We start from the raw sequence: 26,270 nt of genomic DNA on the forward strand, positions 1-26,270 counted from the left end.
ATACTTTTTCACCCCACCTCTCCACCTAAACCCACCAAAGAATTATTTCTCTAGACATTATGCTATCATCTACATCTTGCAACATACCACACATTTCTTCAAACAACATACCTGAACACAAACACAGCCTCTTACCAGTCTTTTCTAAAGGCACTTAGCATGCGTTTAAGTATTGTAATTCTTAGGTCTTAATTTTAAAATATTTGTAACTCAGTACACTGAACAGCTAATTCAGCAATGCCTTAAATTGCTACTGTTAGATCCAGAAAAACAGTAATCCTTATATACCAATACCCAACTTCATAAAGAAAAGTGAAGTTAATTACACAGCTCCCTCTCTAAAGAGCAGTTAATACTGTATGTGACTAGAAGTATTTCACTTCATTTTTAAACCAAAGACTACATACAAACTCAAAGAATTATTTGTACAATCGTGAAATAGCAATACAGAAAGAGTTGCTTACAAGTTTAAAAAGCTTTTCTATTTTGTATTCATAAAACAAGAAAAGTTCAGGTTCCAGCTCAAAAGACAAAGTATGGGTCTTATCAAATTTATTACTTTCCTGTTTTCTCTATGCAGCAGAAGCTAGAAGATACTAAAATAAATCATGTTATTCATTACTGAACAAATCTTTGCTTTTAAACATTTGCAAGAAAAGAAAGCAAAATAAGGACAGGATACAGAAGAGTATCAGAGTTCTGTCTTCTCCCTTCCTTAACCTAAGTTTGTTTCTGAAGGACAGACTTTCTTGGGGAGCAAGTCAAGCTGTCTAGTAGTATTACCCAGTAGTCCACACCCAAGCTTTGGCATTATTACTTGAGACAAATTATTATTATTGAGTGAATCCATGTAAGATGAGTGCTCCTACTGAAAGGTCCCAGAGTCATCCCCACCCTCTTGCGATATTTCTTAAATACTATATAAAGTGGAAGAAAAGGGAGTAAGCATCTCCTAACACATCCTGGTGCCCAGGGCTCCTAGAGTTAGGTTTTTAATTTTTAAACTGTTTATCCTGTTTTTTCCCCATCTGGACAAGAAGGGTGCTCACATAAGGGCAGTAAGACAGGTGGCAGCAGCACCAGTAGCCCCAAGGCTTCCTCGCTGAGCATAAAATACATGTACATAAAATTACTCATGCAACTGATCTCCATTTGCAAGCAGCCTCAACATTAGTTTCACCTAAACACGTGCTTTGTTACTTCAGCCAATAAAAATTTTGTCCAACATCACTGAAGTCTCTGACTTTCAAATACTAACTCAAAGTTGTTGAAATGATTTCTGTTCTCACAAACACATGGTAATATACTGAGAACGTAGTTTTAGTCACTGGGAGCCTACTGATCTACACAGCTGGAATTCAGTATTAATTTTTCATTTTCAAGGTAAGCTGTACATTATCTCACCTTTAACTCTGTGGTTAACTCATAATTAGCTGAAACTACTCTTACTTCTTTCCAGGATGAACGTGGTTCAAGCATTTAAACTCCAGCCAAGGACAGGTGTACGTTCCATTAAATGGGATGAGCTAGCTAGCACATTCACACTGACATACATACTGATGGGAATTCTAGGAAAGCTCTAAGCAAATGGGAAACCATTCTCCGCAGCCACCCATGTAAAGAAGATTGCTGTAGAAATTCCACCTCTCTTTTCTTAAGAGCAGATCAGCCAAACTGCAATTAGGCAAGAGTGACTTTTCCAGCTCTCCATATCTGTGGGAGCCTTTGTCTTCCCTCACAATCTCTTTCAGTTTAAGAGTTTGTGTTGATACTTAATGACATTGCAGTAGACCTCAAACACAAAAGTTTCCTCCACTTCAGCAGAAGACAAGTGCCCTAAGAACAGAAATGCAGAAACTGAAATAAATTCTTTGTGTTCATGGGTGTTAGCTAATGCCAGCAACATCTGCATTGGATTTTATATTTGAGCTTGCAGGTAAACGAATAATAAATTCGGCTAATAAATTGGATTTTCAGATCTTTATTTTGCTTATTTCAGAAAGAATTTACCTCCTCCCTTCAGAGCAAGGAAACTATACTAGGATACAACAGCATGCACTGATGTCTTAATTTAACCAACATCACATAAATAAAGGCTTAGATATTTACTTCTGTTCATAAGGGCTTGGCCAGTGTGTACATTTGCTTTTTATTCCCACATTTTCCTCACATCTATAGAAAATGAAGCTCTGTTCCCATTATGCCCAGTAACCTTTTATTTGTTTTCACCACCTGGGTAGTTCACAAAATGAAGCATAATGACCAACACCTCTACAGCAACTGGCAAGAAGCACCAAAACAAATCAAGTGCAGCAGTGCACACTGGCTGACAGCTCTAATGAATGAAATTGCCTATCACACTTCAATTCATTATATCTTCCATGAAAAAAAAACTCAAATGCAAAATGAGCAATTCAAAAACACATTGTGTTTCTATTAATCTAACAGAGAGAATTGTAACAATCTTTATCTGCTCAGCACTGCATCACAACGAAGCAATAGCGCCTGCCCAGATGAGGAGGTACAAGGAGGTAATGCAGGGATCAAGGCTTCACCTTCTAAGGCCGACTTAGAAGCTAGCAGTCTGAAAAACGTTTGTTTAGCTGCCTTCATGCACCTGCCACATCTGTGCCATTTATTTTCTAAATGAATCCAGTATTCTTTTAGTGCCAGTGATGGAAATTCCAATTCACTCTCGCAGCATTTGGATTTCAGACTGTTGTTCACTGCCATCTGCTGGAGTTCAGGGAATTTCACAGTGAAGAAGGAAACAGTGACCATTGTAATGGATTTTTACGCATGCTTTTGCTTACCAGATCCACCACCACTGCCTCGTTGCTGCTCCAAACGTGAAATTCTTTTTAGGCACTTGTTTTACAATTCACAGTTCACATAAAAGCTTTGACCTTCCTTGCCCCACAGATAGCATTACCTGTGGAAGCTAGATGAAGATTAAAGAAAGGCACAATTTGATAGTTTTAACTGTACTTTAGTTGTGCCAGATGTTCATAAACATGGAAGGAGAGGCAAAAAACACAAAAGTTTATTTAACATGAGTTCAATTTTTGAGAAAATCAAGTTCTATTTTTAATAGTAGTGTGTTTAGGGAATCAGAGGACAGCTGCTTAATCTGTTTAGTCTAGTTTAAAGTACATAGACTAACAAACTCAGTCTGATTTACAGAAGTTGCATATTTAATGCAGCAACTCCAAAGATTTCTAGAAATGTAGTAATGAACACACAGAACAAGACATTGCCTTCCTGGTATCATAAATACTCTCACAGCCAGAATCAAATTACAAATAGGTGCTGAGCACTGTAAAGTTGCTGCAGCAGTGAATTGCCAGCATTCTGCATTACCTGCTTCATCATGTCCAACTCTGCGCACTGATGTTTGACAGTGCTGAAGATGCTCAAAATAACCTGAATGAGATGGATAAGATACAGCAGCTAAAAATTGATCCAAAAACATAACAGTCTGTGAGGGAGGCCCACGTCTCAACACTTCAAAGAGATTTGGATGGTGCAAGTACATAAGCTTATTTATTTCACAGCCTTATCACACTGTCAGGATGAAGCTGAGCCAATGACAGAGATTTTATGGCCTGATAGCCAGTCAAAGTCTCAGCCACAGTTTTGTATGTCATACAGATTGACTGCTTAATGCACTGTTATTTTGGAGAGCAGTCCATGAATTAAGCATTTAGATTCATATAGAGCTCAGCCCTACTGGACATTTCCTTCTACAGCGGTTTATTTTTCCAACAGTACTTAGCTAATGCTCTTGTCAGAATGAAGAAGAAAGCAGCATCTGTGCCTACTGTAACAGAGAAACTGAGGCACTCTGAGACAAAACATTTTGCTCCTTATATGGAGTACAGCAGTAACAATACAACAGTTTCTAAAGATAATGCTTCATTAGAATACAAGTCATAGCACTGTTTAGCACCGATGGATACCCACTGCTCTAGAGGCACAGACCAGGAGAATGGCCTACATATGCTTACAGAAGATTTGTTTCTTAGAGCTGACTGCCACTCCACTGTAAGTCAGCAGGCACATTACAGTATGCTTTTTTCCAGTATCTAATAGTAGGAGACATCACCGTTTCATAGATTTCCCAAACTGTGACCTCATAACCTCAAAAATGTTTTCTATAATCTAAAATCACTGATCAGCATAAGGAGAAAAGGAAAGCTGAGCCTCTCTGCCATCTGTCCCTGTAAACTGTTAGCACACAACAAAGAGCACAGCAAAGTGACACCCCTGAAAGAAGACAGTACACAATGAACATGCTTATAAAAAGATTAACACATGTATCTTTAACTTTATTGATGTGACCGTGCCCAGAAATCAATGAGGAATAGAGTCTTGTGGTACCCAGAACTGTGCAAACATAAAATAAAGCGACAGCTAACGCCTGATGAGCTCATAGGCTAAATAAAGAGCTTAGAAGGTTAAAGAGATGCTTTCCGTTGACTTCAGTAGGCTTTCAGCTAGGCTCTAGGGTATCTGTGGTCAGACAGCCGCTACAGTCTCTTGGAGCACACACTCCAGTAAGCTTCCCGAGCTGCCATCCCCAAAGACTGGAACAGAACAGGGCTAAGCAGGCATTGAGGGCCTTTTTTCTTAAGGTATTCAATTACCTGAAGAAACATGGGCACCTGGATTTAAGAGCGTAAAAGGCACTAGGTGCACAAATTCTGTACTTAAATACTTTTTAAAATGTTAACTTCAGTTTAAAAAACACAAGCTTTCCATTAGGGTGTAACAGTTGAGGAAAGTGACAGCATAGCAAAATAAAAGCTCTTCAATAGCTGCGTAAGAATGAGAAAAGGTACATTTCTCCTAATAACTCAACCACTATTTGGAAAACACTGAAAACTAACACCTATCATCATACCCTTCCCACTGAACTGGGGAAGTATTTACACAATGTCATGGTTTTGTTATTTTTGGTTATTGGTATTCCGCATCATAACATCATGTAGTGTATGTACCTGGTTCTCAGAAGAGAAGGACTACTACATTCCCCAGGGTACTTTGCTCCTCTGTTACCATTTCCGGCCAGAGGGAAAAGATAAAAACTCACAGATCACGAGACCTCGTCCCTTCTCTTCCCACCCGTCTCTCATCCTGGCAGCACCTCGCTCCCCAGCCATCTTATCGTTGGTAGTAGAGTAAGGCCTACCTTGATTTTGGGACATTCTCTTTCTCTGTATTGGATTTATCAGCTTAAATTGTAATTATATTGCATTATAGTGTGTTGTTTTGCATTCTGATATCTTATTTAGTAAATTAGTTTGTTTCTCCTCAGATTGTTGCTGCTGTTCTTTGCTCTCAGGCCCATCTACTTACCCTTTTTCCCTTTTCCCTTTCCTGGGGCATGGGTCTGTCGGTCCCCCATCCCATTTGAACCAGGCCGAATGCCCCTAAACCGCTGACAACAGACAGCAAGGACTGTTTTCCTATACCATGCAGCCCAGTTAAAGATCTTTCAATCCAATCTTAGAAGCATTAACTAAAACATAGACTTTTCCAGAGATTTTAAGAGAAAGAAGGGATGCTGGCTGACCTAAGAAACCAAGGGACTACACGCAGTACTAAGGACTTCTACTAGTGGGACCTCAAATCGTAGAAGACAGAGCTTGCAAACGTATTTATGGCAACTTTTGAACCATGACTCTTGTTTCTCTGTTAATATCCTTGTTTCAGGAGATTGAGTGGGATATTTTTTCACCCTTCAAGCAAATATAGCTTCTAATTTATTCAATTTGATAAACAAGCCAAGCATCTTAAGGGTCACAAATAAAATCCAGTATTTCCATGATCTGTCTGCACCCTTGATACATAGGCATACTACTATCAATGATAATAGGGTTATATGTTTGTCTCAAGCAGAGAATACATTCCTCAGTCTTTATGGATTAGAGGTTTATACAGCTGAAGCTGCCGCATCGCAATCCATTTGAATGAAATCAAGTATAAAGATGCAATGAGTGATTTGTTTTTGAAAAGAAAACAATTTTTCTAGAATACATTATATTTACATATGAATATAACATGAGATTCACAAAGTCATTGCTTTCATACACAGCATGACTGTATTATTAATGCGTATGTCGAAAAGGTTAGCCAGAACTGGGAGCAAATATTTAAGTCTATGCAGCTTGACAGCTTCTTCCACATTAGTAAACTGTCTCTGTCCTTTTATGAGCTTCTCCCACCCCTGGAACAACATCTCACCTCCTTTAAGTTGCACTGCTGCAAAGGGACGTAGCTGGGGAAACTGAAGGAAGTGTCTTGTGGATGAAACACTTGTTCTCATTCACCCAGTTGCTTTTGCTTATTTATTTTGCGCATTAGAAACCCAGCTCTCCAAAGATTCTGCTCAGTGCGCTCCCCAGCAATACCTCAGAACCAAAATCCATAATAGTTTGCAGCTTTTACTCCTATCACGTCATCAGTAAGGTCTCTGGAAAGCATGCTGTCCTGATGATTCCTCCACAATATCCCTAGCTGTACCAGAACAACTGAGTATACTGCAGGTACTGACTTGAATACAAATATTGTGTGCCATTACTGCTGCAAACACATTTTAAGACGCACACAACCAGGAGAAAGGTGACACGAGTGTAATAATGAAAACCTGAAAAAAGTCCTAGATGTTATTATTTCCATTTTTTTGGGGATAAGTGACAGCTAGAAACTATGGCGTGCTCTTTAAGTATTGACTATTATAAAACCCAAAATAAAAAAACTCCCAGGAATCATAGCACAGTAGCAAGCTGCTTTATCTGCTACTCATTTTAAAAGATGTAATAAGCATTTCAGATACTGGTATATCTCATTGTGTGCAAAACTGAATACTTATAAAATGCTAGCACTGGCTTCAGTGAGAATATGCTTTTCCAAAGTATAAATGGACAAAGGTAAAGAGAAAAAGAGAATAGGAAAACCTCTCCCACATGGGCTAGAGCTGTGTGTAAATGAGGGCTCAGAATGGTTTGCCAGCTTGTTTCTTCTTACAGTTGTTAAGCTTGTAAAAAGTAGTCACTCATTCTTCACTGCTTGCTGTCTCCAAGCATTTGCAGTCTTGCCAAAAAGGATACATGGTGCAGTAACTGTGAGCATAAGTTTAATAAACACCACTAAAAGCTTACACTGAAGAAACGTTAATACAGAGAATCAGTGGTAAAAGTGCAGAAAGAGCTGAAGTTACTGCTCTATGTCAACTGTTAAATCTGTGACTACCTTTACCTGCAGGTCACACTTCATAGTCCTGGTCCTGCAACCTTTGTTTAAATCAGTAGCCCTTTCTCTTGGGAAAGGTCCTCTTGTACTTAGTACTGGAATCCCAATTCCGACAAAATTACCACAATGTTGACCTGAATACAGTGATTTAGTCAGAGGAAAAGAGCTTTCCTTAGCATTAGAATTGTAGCACGTGGTTCGGTATTTGCATAAAAAATAGTAAAAAAAAACACCTGAATTAAGGACAGCACTGAAAACATACATTTAGACTCCTTTGCTTTACAAAGATTATGCAATATGTCCTAAACAACAGCTTTGTACTTTGCTTTCATTATAACCTGGGTTTACAGGCTCCAGTTGAAACCACAATTAATAAAATAAGCTGCATGTCTGATAGATGTTCAATAAAGCAAGTAATAAAATAGTTATGCACATCTTACGAATGAAAAACAGAAGCAGGAGCAATTAGCAAGTATACCATAGGGCTCACTACTAAAGCCAGATCTCCTGAAGCTAAGTAGCAACACTTCAAACCCAAATAAACCTTTGCCAATTGCTCTGTTCTCACTCATTTAATAAAGTTATTTATATGTTGAAGTGACAGGGTAGCCCTAATAATCTGAAGTGAAAAGTTTAGAAAAGATTCAGCTCAGTATTCTCACATAGACCTGTAAAATGTATTTCTGCTTCTCTCAGGATACACCAATTAAGAACATACGCATAGCCTCTGTGGATCCAGATTCATTTAATCATATCTTCTCTACCAACAGTGGACAAAAGAACAGCTAGAAAAACACAGAAATGGAATGAGCACATGGCAGTGCTTCCCCTGAAATCTCTCCACCTTGTAACAATTTATGGTTCTGAGACTTTAAGTCAGAGTATCTTTCAATTAGCAACTTTAGCTGTTTTGAGTAGTGACACTGATTACGTGATACAGGAAAATTACACTTTAGTCTCACTGCAACTTGAAAAAGATACAAATCTGAGGCAGTAGCAGGATATTTTCTTTTTTTGCCTTGCTATATGTATGTTTCATTTATATATCAGTACATAAAAACAAAGAAAACACTGCATCGGTGTTGAAAGGCATTACAAACAAGTTGTATAGCTGTTTTGGAAAATATATGTTTACATGTATTAAAGATGCATCACAAATGCTTACTATCAGAACAGATAATTTTCTAGTTATAAACATACGTATATAAATGCTGGTTTTAGTAACTCAGCAGAAAGAAAGGGCACAGATAGTGTTTATACAGAAACTAAAGTGCAATGTGAAAGGAACAAGGAGGTCTGGCATCAAGAGAAAGAAGCGCAAGGAGAAAGACTTAAAGGCCGGAACCGCCTAGAATGACTCCTGGGATTTTGGCATAAAAATACAATATGCAGCAATAATAAGCATTTAAGCATAACTTCTGGCTGCAAAAACAGATCACCTAAACTTGGTAATTATTAATCTGACTGTATATTGTATATTGACTCAGAAATACAAACTTTATCATAACAAAGCATGGCCTCACGGTCCAGAAAGTTAGAACTCAAAAAAAATAATTGCAGGTGAGAATTGCAAATCATATGATTATATTACAAGTATGATCCAATGCTATGTAAATAATCACCAGAATTGAAAGACTGATGAGTTAAATCTTGTAAGTCATTCCATGAGGCTCTGCCCTAGATCACTAAAGAAACAGGAGATGGGAAAAGGATTTATTTGCTGAAGAAACAGAATGTTAAGCCTATCTTTTAATTCTGCTGTGAATTGTTAACGTTTTTCCAGCATAAGTCACACAATAAATGATAATTCTCCAAAAGAACACTAAGCTCTTCCAAATCTCCCCAAAATGCCTTTTGTCATGATACCCATCTAAAACCTGAACAATGAGCAGGCAGCTGTTGTGCTATGATCCGCATTATTCTGACTGCTCTCATCTCATTGTTTTGTTTTCCCACATCTGGTGGATCCACCTGCTGCCTGTTTAGACATAGATTATAAAGTCTCTGGCACAAGGATCATGTCTTTCTTCTATATTCGTACAACATCTGCCACCTAGTAACTGACTACAAACTGAATTGCTTTTCTTTCCACTGAAGACAAAAATTCAGACAGACGCATGCTATTCTCTAAAGATAAGTGAAATTTATTTCCCATTTCTTCGTTCACATTTAGACATACTCTAAAAACTATTTTTTCAAGCAGGTTGGTTAATCAGTCCATTTTCGCAATAGCCGTAAGTCAGGTGAGGCCGTTGAGTTCCACATGCTAAGAAATAAAAGACTTCTCAAATCACTATAATTATTTTGCTCTGCAACTCTTAGAATTCAAAAAGGTTATAATGAAAAAAGAATGGAATTGGAGTACCATTTTAACAGGAAAACAATTCTTGTAGCAAAGTCAGATGAATATTGGCTAGAGTTTCAAAATCCATCATGCATCACAAAGAAAATAAGTCACTCCTCTATAACGTCAACTCCTGAAAGTAAATCAAGCTTCAAGTATGGGCACAGAGAAATGAAAGCATCCAACACATCATCTGAGTTTCAGGCTTAGACACCTGAAATTCTTACACGACTACTCATACTCATAGGAAAGACAGAATTGAATTATATTTTCTATCTTATTCAGTAACATGCCTTCCAGAACAATTGGATCAAGTCTGATACTCAGACCCGAGCGCAGAAATCAAAGGCAAATCATGTCCACCTCTCTAACGATCTCCCATGCTCACAGATCTTCTACCACAGTTCCACTTTGTATTTTTTACTCTGATATTGACAGGTTTTTTGGAATGTCTATAACAGGATAATTAGAACATGCGAAATACACTTGCCCCAAAGTAACAAGGGAACGATAGTTGTGTATCTATACCAAAGAATTTCAGACATAGTTCAGGCTCTCTGGTGCATGTCTCATTTACAAGTATATTCCACATACTCATCTACTTTTTACTACTTATTAGCACCTTTCTTCATCATGGACTATGACCTGTTTGTTATACAGTACTAATGTATCATTTTTCCAGTCTGCCTTTCGGAATTTGTTATTCTACATTAAAATATAGCCAGTGAAGGACTACGAAAATGTCAGGATACAGAAATCAAGTAAGAGTCACCTTTTTGTCTCCCTGCACCTGCATATAGCAGATTTACCCTACAGAGCTCACAGTGCCACAGCACCTTCGCATCATGCTCCCTTCTCCACTGATCGCTGTGGAAGTCACTCTGAAACACTTCTTGTCTTAAAAGATTCTCCTTGTGCGAGAGTGGGGATGTAGCCTGTTTAGGCTGATGTAGGACTAGTAGGAAAGCATCACAGTAACCACAAAATGAAAGGTGAATCTTGGTAACTGTCATTGCTACACCTAGTGTTACGTGTTTCAAGAAACAAACTCAGATCCTTTTCCTCAGTTGTATGCAACAAAATATATACTCACTTGCTCATCACTAATCACAGGGCATTGTATTCGATCCATCTTTTCCTCACTTTATTGATAATCTGCATTAGTTGACATAATGGAGAAAGTGGAAAAGGTACTAAGCAGACATTACATGGTCCTTAAAATGTCTGCCTGTGCAATTAGATCCCTAAAAGATTGTCATATCCCAAAGCTTCACTCTTCATGGAGTTCAAGTTACTACCTCCATTCTTCCAAGGACTACAATAAGTAATTCTTAGCATACTTGCATATACCAGAAAAGAAACAGCTTATGCAAAAGGAAATAAACACATACTTGATGTACTTTCTGCAGTGAAACAGTTTTTCTTCAGCTTTTTCTGTTTTGGTACACTAGTAACTACTAATAAGTAATTCACAGAACAGAGACAATAGATCTCAGCAAAGGTAGTGTTAGAGGAAAGGCATAGTTTCTTCAGCAGGAAGGGACCATACCATTTTGGCTTAACATGCTCTGGTACACCATCAAAACAGTTTTCAACATTTTTTGGATCTTCTAATGGACACTACTGAATGAGATCTGCCAAGTCCAATTTATCAAAAGACCAAAAAATGCATTCTAAGAGGCTTATTCTTTCAGAACATACCAGAAGGATGGAATTCCCATCAAAAACTCCAGCAGTCATACACTTTGGTTGCGAACTTGGAAAAGCCACCCTATATTCCCCTTAACTGCATCTTACTTGCTTTGCATTGAGGTAGTTAAATAAGTTCCTTTATAGCAAAGCACGATGCTGAATTGAATTCACATCCAAGACAGAATGATGCAGTTCCATAGGGCATACAGTTTCTAGAGGGCTTTGGTGACAACACACATCTCCATATCCTGAAGTCTGCTAGTTATTGCCTTAGCTGTGATGGATATTTGTTCTCTGCATCATCCAAGTTTGCAAAGACTCTGAAACTATTTTTCACCCCTCCAAAGTTTCCATAACAATAAATATCTCTGTAATGTAACTTAAGGCCTGGCAGGAGGTCTAATAGTAGAGTGCTAGGTGTACAATGCTGCAGTTATCAGTCTGTCACACATCAGAGCAGGTCATGCATAGCAAACGGCTGCTTCATTAGCTTGATGGAATATGTAGCATGTATGAAGTGACAATGCAGTTACAGAGCATAAGGTGAAGACTCGTCACAAAATACATCATCATCAACCAAATAATATGTGCCATCCACAATAATGTGTGAAATTCATTCTGACAAGTGCATGTTATTAAATAATTATTTATTAACTGACAAGTTATTTAGTAAATGCATGAGATGCCAGCCAAAAAGTCATCCAGGTCCCAGACTGGATATTTTCTTATTTCTTCAGGAGAAAAGAAGAAATGGAATTAGGAGAAAATTAATGTTTCCCTGCAAGCTGCAAAACATAATACGACTGAGGCTTTTTATCACACTAAATTAGTAAGCATATTGGTGATTTGTTCCCCAGTTCACTACCTAGCTCTCACACTTTTCATAAGGAGACTGAAGCACTCCTCCTAATATCATGAGCCAAGTATCAATCCTTTCATTATTAAAAAAATAAGTTATTTTCCTAATTTTCCTTAATCTTTAAACATTATTTTGTGTTCAAAATACAGAACTTATCTGTAGCAACACAAGATAATTTCTGTATCCTGCTCTTCCTTGCACCAGCACACCTGAATCATGGGGCTCAGCACATATATATATTATATTATAAATATTATTTAAAGTGACTGCAGCAGTACAGAGCAATCTATGAAGTCAAAACTGGGGTCATTACAGAAGTGATGTTAACTGCAATCAGGAAATGCATCAGAACCAAGGGTATAATCATTGAACATTATCCACAGCATCTGATGAAATTTGTTTTTCCTCTAGCAGACAATGTTATCTAAATAATAGAGCTGGTATACTGTGACTTTCAATGCTTTACCACTGTATTTGGAGAAAAGACACCATTTATAGCCAAGGAACATGCTGAAGTGAAATAACTACAATTCACAATCCTTAACTGCATCTCTAAAAGCATCTCAACACTACAGTAAAAGAAACAGTTCTGAGTAACAACTACATTACTGCTAGAAACAGAACAAATGACAACTAATGACAAGTTATATACATTGATATTTTACACTAAAATTACTGGTCATATTTTCTTCATTACAGGGACATTTTAAACATTTTAAGTAAAATTGTTATTATGGGATGAGTCCGCTTTTTAACAAGTTTTCAATATCACTTTTTAGGTCTTCAACAAATTCATGCTTGCAACGTTATTTTTCATTTGGCAATTTTGTGGCAATACATTGACAATCTTAAATCAATTACAAAGACCAACAGTAACATGAAGATCTACAAAGCACTTCAATAATTTACAAAGAACCTTGAAAACAGCCTTTGAACATTTGCACTTGTTGCGACACATGTTAGTGATGAAAGGATTTCATATCACCATGCATTCAGAATATATACAAACAATATCAGTACAATTTGTAGATGTAGAACTGAAAAGGATTTAACAGCAGGAGGTAGTTATACACAGCAATGCTACCAAGTAAGAAGCTAATCTCCAGCCTTACCTCTTCATCCACATTGCCTTGAAATTAATTGTAAATTTAGTATTTGTGTGAACAAGTCACTCAGCCCTGACATTTTAAACATTTATTCTGTTGGCAGTTTCTTGAGCTCTCTTGATAGGTCCCAGTACTTTGCTTCCTCCACTTTTCCCTCATCACTCATAGCACCCTGAAATACATGTCTTAATTCTTTTTGCAGCCTCTTGTTGTTCTGGAAGTCCTGCATCAGACAACAGCCTCAGTGAACACCCCACTCCTACTCCATTACACTGACTGATATTTTGTCATATAAGGGACCCAATCTGTGTGCTCCTCAAGGGAGTACTCACCAAACAGCCACTCTTCAACATGTTTGCACAAAATCAGGAGTGGTACAGGAAGGCTGGGTCTAATAAAAGTTCAGCTACCAAAAAGTAAAATCATTCATTTACTTGTGTGGAAGAATAACTATAAATTCTAGAAGGACTTCTTTCTGCTGTTTTTCTTTGACTTCAGTATCTTTATGCCACCTTGGCAGCTCATAGGCCTTGAACTGGCTCCACACACACGCTCAAAGAGCAGCTTAAACATATTATCCCTTGCTTTGTGTGACTGCAGAAACCAGCTCCATGGGGCTGTCAGAGCAACTGAGAGTTATCAACACTAAATTCTCTCTAAGCCACACACCCCATTTTCACAAGAACCAGCATCATTGAGAAACAGTAAGGAGGTCTCAGATTCTTCATCACTGAATCTCTTCATGCAGATAAGTGTATCAGAGGTTTCGAGAGACCATAGTTAATCTGTGGCCTTATCTAACAAATAGACTACAGACTAGTAAAATAGTATATTTAATAAACAAAAATCGATATTTTCAAGTGTATGTTGTAAAGCTAGGCATCTTCATCTACACTGACTTGAAATAAGCAGACTAAATTTCTGAAGCGCTGAGACCTAACCAGTCTTACTGGCTTCAGTTGTTTTTGAAAAATAAACTGTTTTATTAGATACTTTGGCATAGACCTAATTGAGTAACTTCCAACTCCAGCATTAAAAACAATTTCCTGGAAAAAAACTTAGTTTTTTTTAAAAAAATCTCTGAAGTGGAATGATCTAATCTAAGAAGATCACTTGCACACACCATTTGAACTTCTATCTACCTCATTCTTATGGAAGGTACAGAGATAGTTACACATCCTAAAGTATAAAGCATTTACAGCATGTATTATATAGGTATACAGTTGCCTCTGACCAATTTCAGGATAACCCAAGAAAGGCATTAGTCACAAGGCAATAAGAAAGGAATAGCTTACCCCATTCCAAAGATAAGGGCTCACTGAAAAAACTCCCAGAAGGAAGCGATCTCCAAGTAGATATGTTTCCCTCTCAGCTGCCAGCCCTTAAATTAAGTTAGGGTCACACAGGTGAATTGCTTGCAGCTGAGCTCCCACAGCTGGCCACACCTCTTCACCAGGTGGTCAATCTGGTTCAGGCCACAACCAAACAGTTCATATACACAGTACCTTTTAAGCTCTGTTTAACATATGAAGCCCTAATCCCAACCAACACTAAGAGCTGCCTCAGCAGGAAATCAATATGGTGACAAAGATATTCATCAATTTATAAGCTTATAAAATGAATTTCAGTAGTCTCATTATAAGCTGTACCTGAGCTACAAACCTCTCAGGTAAGGTCAGGTACATTTCATTCCCCATCTTCTTCTCATTCAAATGTTCATGTCCCTTTCCAAACAACGGTGTGTTGGCTGGGAGATATGACACTGTCTGGCAGAAGGTTGGAACGTGACATCAGAAACAAGCAGGGGTAGAAGAGGAGAGCACATCTGCCCTCATGCACAGATACAGCCATACTATTCCCTGGATGCATCTATGTTGAAATCTCCCTCAACTGGCAGATTTCCATCAAGACATGAGATTAGCATTGATGTGGATGAACACAAATGTGCATCAGAAGACTGTTTTGAAGAAGTTTTGATAGCATCAATAGGTATTCACCTAACTCAAAATAACTCAGGTCACTGAGGGGAGTTCTTAGAAAGAAAATATGTTCACTGAATAGTTTTATGCATGACTGATTTTAATGTGATTAGTAATGTCAGTATACCTGATTTTTAAAGCAGTATTTACCAATAGATCAAAGTACTGTTACTTGGCAAAACAGAAGCACAGCATTCTGAGTTCAAGCATAAGAAAGTAGATGTTCATTTTAATCCTAATTTTTTTTTTAAGATTTTAAAAAAGCACGGAATGCAATTAAAACTTTAAAAACACTTTGAGTCTCAGTTTGCAGTGAGGATGAATTTATAAAATCATAACAAAGGGTGAGATTCCTCCAAAGAACAATATATCAGCCTCCTAGGACTCAATCTGTTTAAGCTATACACAGAAAGGACTAACTCATTTTATGTCTAAAAACAAATCCACAGCATTACAATTTAATAATCCGTTCAGCTTTTTAATTCATGAGACAGACATACTGAACACACCACCACTAATACTAGATAGGCTTTGTCCCTGGAACACACAGCCAGGTGCAGTCATGAAGAAAGATGTGTGGTTACAAGAGAGGTCAGGCACTTCATGCAGTCCTCACGCAATACATTCAAAAGCCTTGAGTCCCTCGGACATCTACTCTTCCACTGTTGAAAACCAAGGATATGGATAAGGCCAGAAGATTTTACTTTGATACAAGCAGAATGCTTGATGTATTATATAGCAGCAGTAAGGTCCAAGTATAAAGCATACACTAGCAAGCAGCCATACAGTGGCTCTGATTCACATGACAAGAATCTTCCTTAATCTAAAGATCAACTGAAAATAGTTATCACCGCCTCATCCAGCCTGTGCAGTGCCTGCGTATAGCCTCAGGCATACCACAATGCTGAGATCACTCAAAATAAATCCTCTGTTCTAGTTCACAAAGTTGCATGAGTGCTCTGTGACCCTTACCTAATGTCCTGCCTCTAACCAGAAGCATTCTTCTAGACTAATACTATTCAAGCAGCCAGCTAGTCTCCTCAGCAAACAAACTAGAAACAAAAATAGTGCTCTCTCTTCCCCTAAAATAGAGTTAGTACTAACATAACAGCTTCTATTCACATTAACAAGCTAGAATTTATATTTCTTGGCATGAAAACTTGATTATCAATTTTAGTGGCTGAATATTCAATGAATTAACAGTACGCAAGTGTAACAATGATGCATCCATACTTAGATGCATTCTAATTTTATGCACTATGTGTAGGACAGAAATTTCTAAACTATTGGTATCATAAGAAGTTTTCTAAACATACAGCAAAAGGTTGAAAATAAGTTTCCTCTTACCAAGGATACGCATTTCAAAATTAATATAAAATCATTATTTCTTGCTCAGTAAGCCATTCACATTTTAGGTCTAGTTTTGTTCAACATCTTCAGAGACCTGGATGAATAGACAGTATGCACCCTCTGCAAGTTGCTGATGATACAAACTTTGAAGGAGAGGCTGACACCAGAAGGCACTGCTGCCATTCAGCAAGACCTGGATAGGCTGTAGAGATGGGCAGTGAAGAATTTGATGAGGTTTAACAAGGGCAAGTGCAAAGTCCTACATCCAGGGAGGAATAACCACGTGCATGCATACAGGTTAGGGCCTGACCTGCTGGAAAGGAGCTCTGCAGAGAAGGACCTGTGTGCCTGGCAGTCAACAGATTGGCCGTGAGCCAGTAGTATGCCCTTCTGTCCAGAAAGGCCAATGATATCCCAGACTGCATTAAGAAGAGCATGGGCAGCAGATCAAGGGAGGTTATTCTCCCCCTCTACTCTGCCCTGGGGAGGCAGTAGTACTTGATCTGGAGTACTGTGTCCAGTTCCAGGCTCCACAGATCAAGAAAGATGGGGAACTGCTGGAGAGAGTCCAGCAGAGGGCCATAAAGACAACTAGGGGCCTGGACCATAACAAGTATGAGGAAAGGCTGAGAAACGTGGGACTGTTCAGCCTGGAAAAGAAAAGACTGAGAGGGAATCTTACCAATGCTTACGACTACCTGATGGGCAAGAGTCAAGTGGATGAGACCAGGTTCTTTTTTGGTGGTTACCCAAAGACAGAAAAAGGGGCAATGGGCACAAACTAAAACATATGAAGTTCCATATGAGCGTGAGGGAAAACTTTACTTCGAGGGTTACAGAGCACCAGACAAGCTGTCCAGAGAGGCTGAATATCTCCAGAGGAGATTGTGTAAAACCTGCTTGGACACCTTCCCTTGTAACCTACTCTAGAGAACCAGCATTAGCAGGGCTGTTAGACTAGATGATGTCCAGAGTTCCCTTCCAATTCCTATGATTCCGCAATTCCTCTGGAAGTACTGAACACATTTTCTTCCCCCTTCCCAATCCTTATATTTTCCAATCAGTTGCCTTCCTGCAGTCTCCTTCAAAAAGAGAAGGAATTTATATTACACCTAAAGAAAAATTTGAATATCGTAATTCCAGTGTCAGCAACAACATAAACAGTCCCCCACATTTTTATCACTTAAGTCAACCCTTATTCATGCCTTATTTACACAGGTATTACTGTTCATGAGATTCCACCAAAAGCCACACCAGATTACAGGCGAGGAAAGAGAGTATCTATATGACCTCATGTAGTTTCCTATCCAGTTCACTAAAGATTTCCTTCAATAATTATACTGACTTAATTAGTAAGGAGAAGAAAAATAGGAAAAGGAGACAAAGAAAGAAGGATAAAACATTGGAAATGTCACTGATGTCAACTGTTGTCAAAGTACAAATCCAGATATGCTGAAGGCCATCTTCACAAGGCAATTAATTTAAATTCTCTATGCAAGTACAATTTTGACATGCTGAAAATCAGCTCTCAAGACAATATTGCCCTCCTTTATCAGCAAGTGATTATCTGGCAATTGATTTGTAGGTAACAAGCAGAGCATGGCACACTCACTGACCCTCTGGGTAAGAGTAAATGTGCCCTTTTAAATTTAAAATAGCACAAACCCCTGTTCCACTGTGCTGACTTAAGAGTGAAGAAAAAAATCAGTTCTGAAAGAATATGAAGATCTCCCTGCAAATGACTCGTAACATAGGTCTTGAGGTATTGATCAGTGCTGAGTAGTCTACACATCTGTCATTAAGTAGACTAGGAAAAAGAGATAGTAAAGAGAGAACAGCACTGCTTAAAGACTGCACAGATTAGGAAGAACTGTGTAACACAGTAGTTTATATGTCTTGTCTGACAACAGCAGTAGCACTAGCAAGCAGTTGTCCACCACATCTTTAACCAAGGAAAAAGGACTCTAAATACGTCCTTGTAAGCAAAGACAGGTGCACAAAAGAGTACCTGACTCCTACCACTAGTCTTCATTTTAATTAACACAATCCTCACAGATCCCAGACTCTTACTACGAAGCATTAGCTGTGGGTAAAGCATGGCAAAAAGAGTAAACCATGATGTAGAATTTTGCCCAAAATTACAGAACACAGAAGCCTGTGTTTTGAAGGACACAGCACAGTTTCTGCCAAATATATAGCCATAGCTATGTATGCGTTCATTTTAATGTAGTACATTGAAAACTTTAATGAATCTTGTGCTGGATTCTTGCAGATGTAAACATACATAGGCACATCTGATGATGAAATCTTTCTTCTACTGCTTAATTAATTGACATCCTGGCAAAATGAAATATTAATATAGAATTGTGGCCTCAGCATGAGTTCATTTGCAGGTTGTGCAAATTTGAGGTTTAAGATCACACAACATCCTGCCCATTAAAAAAAGTCTAACTAGCTTTAAGTTCTCTGGTACTAGTTGCATTCTTACTGAATTCACAACAATATTTTGAGCCTCTAGGATGCTTTGTTGTCCCTCTTCAGTACTGAAGATCAGTTACCTCCCAGTTTATCCTTGCTTTGATGCCCTACTGAGCACTGCATGTCCTTAGTTGTGGTGTTGTTTTTAAAAAAAAGAAAAAAGCATAACAGGATTTTACTGCAGAGCTTGGTTTACTCCCTTTTCAAAAGCAGGTGGGTTTCGGTTGTGTTCTGGTTTGTGGTTTGTTGTGGTTTTTATCCACAAGCCTCATTATTAAAACATAAGGCTACAAACAGTTTCAAGTTCTTTCCTCCCTAAACCTACAAGAAGAGGTACAGTCTGGACTGGAAAATGCTTCAGTGGTATTGTTGCTATGGCAAAGCTTAATATAAGTTTAGAGATTGGGCACGCAGCCAAGAAGAGAATGGGGGGGGCTGACATTTCCCCCTTTGTTCTTTTCACAAAATTTGCTTTCTGCAGCTCTTCTCAAGAACAGAAGAAATGTTTCAGCTTCAATTATCTCCACAGGAGTTTTGGGTTTTTTGTTTGCTCCCACCCCCCTCAAGCTACTGTAACTTAAAACTTTTCCTCAGTTCACAATGTAATACATGCATATTCATAGTAAATAATTCCTAAAAAGATTGTTATAATCTGTACTGATTTTCCCTTCTATTAAAAGAAACTAGACAGGAAGCTGGGAATACAAACCCAATGGTTCCCTTTAAACACCCATCTAACGACAACAAATTTGGATATTTTCTGATGAAAGGTACCAGTTTATGGTAAAGAGCAGATTCCTGTTCACTGCTGTAAACAAAAATTACAAAACTCATCATTTACTGCATCATAGCTTACAGCTCATTATCTTCAACCACTGTTGGGGAAGGTTTGTGTAATCTGATTCTATAATTGCATTCAATTAGCCTTAGACTTTAAACAGTAAGTTTATACTTACATACTTACATTAAAGACTGTTGTTTGTCAAAAAACAAGCTTATACAAACATATTTGTATATAGAGAAGTGCAGCAGGATACAAACCCAAATATATATTTCAACCATGGAAGGCAAAAGAAGTTATAAAAGGATATTAGATGACCTTCAAAACACTTTCACAGGCCCAGGAGACACTGTTTTCTATACCTCTCCAAGTACTGGTATTATCGAGATCGAACGGTTAAGCCAGTTTTATGTACTTTAAGACATCGCTATAAAACCACTTAACAGAAGTATGTCACATTCTGGAAACTGTGCTGGATACAAAAATTGAGTAGTAATTTACACTCAAGAAATTAGATGCTGAAAAGAGTTTATCTGCATGTATACATGAGCATGCCTCTGAAGGAATTAGACATCATAATATCAAAAATGACAAAAGGATAGTAACACTAAGGAAGAATTGAGTATACCAATAACAGGGTCCAGTGTCAATTGGCCTCCTCTAGATTGCAAAGGATTTAGACTCCAGAGTCAAGACATGACAAGGAGATGGAGACTTAAGTTCTTCACTCCATATAAGGCCCTCTCACAGGGAGATGCATATATGGACACACTGAAGTATGAATTCCAAAACAAAGTTACCACAACCACCAGACCACCAACATGACCACCACCAGATTCCCATTTTCAGCAAATGGAGTTCCTGTGACCCCAGACATGCTGGCCTTCCTCAGTTAGCTTAATACCTACAGGAAGGGTATCAGTATGCCTAGATATAACACCTGAGGTGAGGCACTGTGTAGACAGTGGTGCATGGAGACCTCTTCTTATGTTACTGAATACTTAGTACAGTCCTGCTCTGTGTGCTACAGCTGAGGTTAGGTTTCACTTCAACCTTTTAGACCCAAGGAACCCCCACAGAGCTGTAACCCTTAATTAAGCGCAGCCTGCAGTATTTCACACCTACTGCATTGTCTTCAAATACTGTTGACTTAATGTCACAATTCAAGAAAGCTTCCCTACCTAAGATAGCAATGATTCTTGAGGTTAAACATATCTAACTCCTTACAATAAGAAACCAAAGCCTCAATCTACTATAACAGAAAGTAAACTGAACTTAGTGCCTGGCAACTGTAACCTGATTTTACATCTTAACTACTCCAAAGCAAGCAATTTCAGAAATCCATCCTTTCAAAGCTACTGATGCTTCCGTTTTGTTCAGATAAAATGAAATTTAGTTTAATTGCAAGCATCTTTACAACAATGCAATTGTCTCCCAATTGTTTCTTAGAAATCCATTACAAAATGAACAACTTCACAGCAGAAAGAAAAGGTTTGAGCTGTTCCACTGTCATCTATGCTCTAACAGTAGTCAGCTGTGAACCTCAACTTCAAAACCCCGCCATAACATGTCCATAGGACACACTTCTCAGTCAGGTTTGCAGCAACAAGGAAATCCTTCGATAAGCATCCTAAAATTCTGGAATAGTTTAAATCAACCCATACACCAAACAAGATAACATCAGTAGTAAGAAAAGGAATCAGTAGGCTATTGCACAGTAAATAAGATGCTTAAAGCAGGTACAACATGAGCAATTAATTGAAGCAGTGAGAGCTTTCAATGGCAATATTACTTTAGAAAGATACGAAATAGAAAACCAAGATACTACTCATGAACTTCAGCTTATACCTAAGAACTGATAATCAGTCACCACCCTTAGACACAAGGAGAGTCATCTTCCCTGCTATGTGAAATTAACTATCCACTCAAGCAAATGTATCTGTAAGGATATTATAGAGGAGTGACTTGATGCATAGACAGGCATTTTCTGATGAGATCAGTAGCACTTCAAGGTTAGTATTATTTTAAATGGGAATAGTAACAGTGCTCTGCTGAAATGACAGAACATTGACTGCTTTGAGAATAGCACCTTATAATGTAATGGCATGATGAACAGAACAAAATCATGTAATGAAGCGTAGCAACACAGAAGGGTTTATGATTGCTGCAATCTGTTTAACCATCTGCCCAAAAGGCCAAAGTAATTAACAGTTTAAAGACATGCAAGGGAAAAGTAGAGACCAGACTGTATATAAGGAAGTGAATCCAAATGGAAAAAAGAGATAGTTACATTCGTATCTTCCTGAAAGAGATCTATTCCTATAATAAAATGCTGTAGCAAAGGATTGCTATGACCCTTTAACAGATGTTTCAGTCATTAAAAACTCAAAGGATGTCAAGTATTAAGACAGTTCTAGGACATTAGACCATTTTAAGAAGCTTAGTCACATAAGCAGACACTCATCCCTACAGTTTGTCAAGCACCAAACCCTAGCAAAGAAGTGACTAAAAAGTCAGCCTTTCTATCCTTTCAGTCACTTTAATGGTTGCTAAATTCAAAACATTACTTGCATTTTTCAAATACTATTAGAGCAAATTACATTACATGTATTTGAGAAAGCACATGCTGAAAAGTAACGGTACTTAAAGGACAAATTTCTAACAAAACATATTTGGAATGGATAGTGGCCAAGAAAAGGTAATTATTTGGGTTACAAAGTCACATATCTAGAAATGCAAGGATATGTCAGAGGTTTCCAAGCTGGCAATAATCAGTGGAGTGTTGCTCAAACTCAGCAACAGCTCCTCTGCTTTTTCTACCCACAGTAAGGTCCTGTTCCCAAATACCTGACAGGCATTCTGTCTTGGACATATCAGACATAAGGTGCATTAATAGGAAACTTGGCATTAAGGGGATGCATATGGCCTTCTGCACATCACTATCAAGTACAGCACAGCTCATCAAGTTCAGATTCAAGCTTCTACTGGTTTGAAAATCCCAGTAACACCACTGTGTGTGCCAGAGCATCCAAACTGGTAGGATCCCAAATACCTAGAAAAGCTAAGCAAAGCCATGCCAGCTTTAAAACTTATCAATGGAGAAAATGCCACCACATCCAGAAAAATCCATGTGTACGGCAGCTCTAAATTAAATGAAAATGTACATACTGAATTATATTTACCATACTATCAGCTGCCATAAGGGATGTCTACCCATTTAGCTGAAGTCGCACAGTATTAAAACAATATGGAAGCACATAACTAGCTGCCCTGTAACATTCAGCACAGGCACTACTCTGATTTGCACTGTTCAGCACATCAAAGCAGTGTCATTGGCCCACCAAGATGCTCAAGACAGCAGGAAAGTGTCAGAAGTGAAGCTTGCTATTTTTTCCTCTTTTAGAAGGATTGCAAATATCACAAACCCAGGAACGCAGCAGCTTGAGAACTATTTAAATTTCTGATAAGGCTATCAGAGACCAAATTCCAGCAAAAGAAAAATAATACCTAGCAGAAATTTTCCAAAAATATAAAAATATAAAGTCAGACTGGTAGAAACTAAAATAGCTTCAATGAACCCAATACAAGTACATATAATACTTCTCTAGCTGAAAAGCTAAACGCAGCTTGGACATGAGTAGGCAAGTTCTCTAAGACTGAGGTTTATTTCTGTAGAAGTCTCTATGCTTAATTCCTACTGGCTCAGACAGAAACTAAGGTACAACACCCTAGAGGTGGAAAATTACAAAGAATCTCTCCAGAGGACTTTTGATCCATTCTGAGGCAGAAACAGTTCTGTCAAGTGCTCTGTTATTTTAAAATTAAAATAATAAAAAAAATTAAAAACTACAAAGTCTGGTCTGCTTCACAAAAAGACTTTGGCAAGCCCATAAGGAAAGCAGAAATAACATTCTATGCAGCTAGGTCTGTAGACTCCCCTTTGCTACCTATACATGAAGAATGAGTACTCAAAATGCAGCTAGGTAGCTAAATACAGCATTCTTCCTCCCAGCATGCAGTTGGTATTTAGATCTCCGTAAAATGTAGCAAGCAAATTTGATTGAAAAATGGATTCTATGCCAGTCTATTTCCAAAACGCTGACTGAAGAGTTAGTCAGATGCAATAGCATCGTAATACTAAGGACGTTGGACAACTCAGTATTGCTCCATTAATAGAAGGCTCGATAATTCTGTTAAACTGCCCACTTTCCATGGAAAGCGATTGAAATACGCACTTTAACCGATCAGACCTTCAGACTGCATCAGATTTTGTTTCTAAAATCGTTCTTCCTGAAACAGTGTAAACTGTCTTTTAGTGACTGCTTGTGTCAACTGTTCGAACACTTGTTACTAGCACGATATTTGATGGCAAGCAAAGTTCCAAGATCTTAGGAAAACAGGAGAAAACAAAACTTCAGTAAGAGATGGGGGAACCTTTTACTAAAATTTTATCACAACTTAGAATACGGGTACTATGGAAAATCTTCATTATCCAATCTATAAACTGCAGCTCCTAGCTTATTTATAGATTCCCACTCAACAACATTCAAATTAACAATCCTTACATCTACTAAAAAGCTTTCCTGACTTCAGTGACATTAAAAGGAAGATTCAGCTGCTTAAATACAAGCACATAGTATTATTTTCCATCTGTTATCTACAGCTACTTCTGCATATTATATTACTATTCAGTACAGTGTGCCCTGGAACCCAGGGCAGAGTCCGGGAATACAATTGACCATAATTATTCTCCTTTTACATAAAATTATGTCCCAAAATCGAAGGACTCTTAACCCTTCAGAAAGCTGCCATAACCAAACCTGTAATAATCACTTTCACAATTCACTTGAAATATTACAGAAAATACCTACCCTACTGACAGATTTAACATATCTGATCTCAGGCCTTGACTTGAGAGGTGGCAGGAATTGTACCATAGTCAAAACCTAGGAACAAAGAGTTTTAAGGATTCTGTACCTTAAATTCTTGTTCAGTAAGAAATACATGGGCACCCATATCCTGCAGCTGTTAAGGATGATGAACTATCTGCCACCCTGCCATTGCCAAGGAAATAGTAACTCAGCTAGTTAAAATACCACAGTAAGAAAATAACTGTTTAAGCATTTTTAACTTCAGCTAGCCATCTTTGTAATGGAGAAAATAGACCTCCATTTCAAAAAATTCACAAATTTTAATTTTCTCATTTACTAGGTCTGTAGAATTCAATAAAGTAGTTCAATTCTCATTAAGACTTAAATATATAGCACATTTAATGACTGCTGTGTTTAAACTGTAATGGAATATTTTTTTCCAGGTGCTCCTGCCTTTAACACCCATAGCATGTAACAATTTCCTTTTGAAAGCCAACACACCACAGTCACCTTCATATTCTTTCTCACATCCAGCTCTGCAGAAAACCTACCCAGTAGGGACCAGAGGAAGGAGCAAACCATTAGGCCAGTCAGCTCTTCTATAGCTTCTACAGCTGCAAGCTAGGAAATTCCACTTACAGATATCCCATCCAAGCCTTTTAAAATCTTTACCTACAAACTTTTAGATTTTTTTTGCCATCTTTCAGTTCTAGTTTATCAGATGATAGCACAGGAACAACAGCTGCACCACTAGTCTCAACCCACCCAAATGGGCATATCCTGAGCCAACAATTTAGCCACTTAGAATAACAGCCACACCTCTGAAAAGCATTATTTTCAATTACTGACACCCTGAAAAATAGTAACCACATTTAGAAGTCCAATTCTATACTACTTAGTCAACTAATAATACTTTCAAGAAAACAGGTAGAAACTTTCTGGACTAACAGCCTCAGAGGTTAAACATCTATTGAGCAGAGACCAACACGTTGCAAGAGGATTTACAGAAGCTGGGATAGTTGTTAAATGGTGCGTTAACTAATAATAGTTTCTTTTTTAATATTCATAGCATAACTTGAACAGCTCCAGTCTCTACTAAGTAACAACCCTCATAATAAAAGCTCCTGTCCTCTATTCACAGCATAATCAAAATGAAATACGGCGTTTCAGTGCTGTTCTGTACACAGTCATTGCTGTTACACTGAATAGATAACCTGCTTGCACATATGGAGAAAAACCATTAGTAGACAAACCACTGAAGCCTCAACATTAGTAACAGATACACCTACACTCTTTGCTTCCTATTTTCTCCCCATTTGTTTGACCTACTCACTCTGAAAATGTCCAATAAAAGTTCCCAAATTTTTCAAGGATTTAGTATTCTATTCTGCATCTTTCCATTCTTTTCAGTTACTCGTATAATTTAAATTTATAGCTTCACACTGTGACAAAAAGCTTAGCCTTGGAATTGCAGAAATTACCTAACAAACATGTTTGCAGGCAACATGATATGTCAGCAAGAATTGCTGAATGAGCATTATGGATAATATCTAATG

The sequence above is a fragment of the Numida meleagris genome, chromosome 7 (assembly GCF_002078875.1).
Source record: "Numida meleagris isolate 19003 breed g44 Domestic line chromosome 7, NumMel1.0, whole genome shotgun sequence".
In the NCBI taxonomy this organism is placed as follows: Eukaryota; Metazoa; Chordata; class Aves; order Galliformes; family Numididae; genus Numida; species Numida meleagris.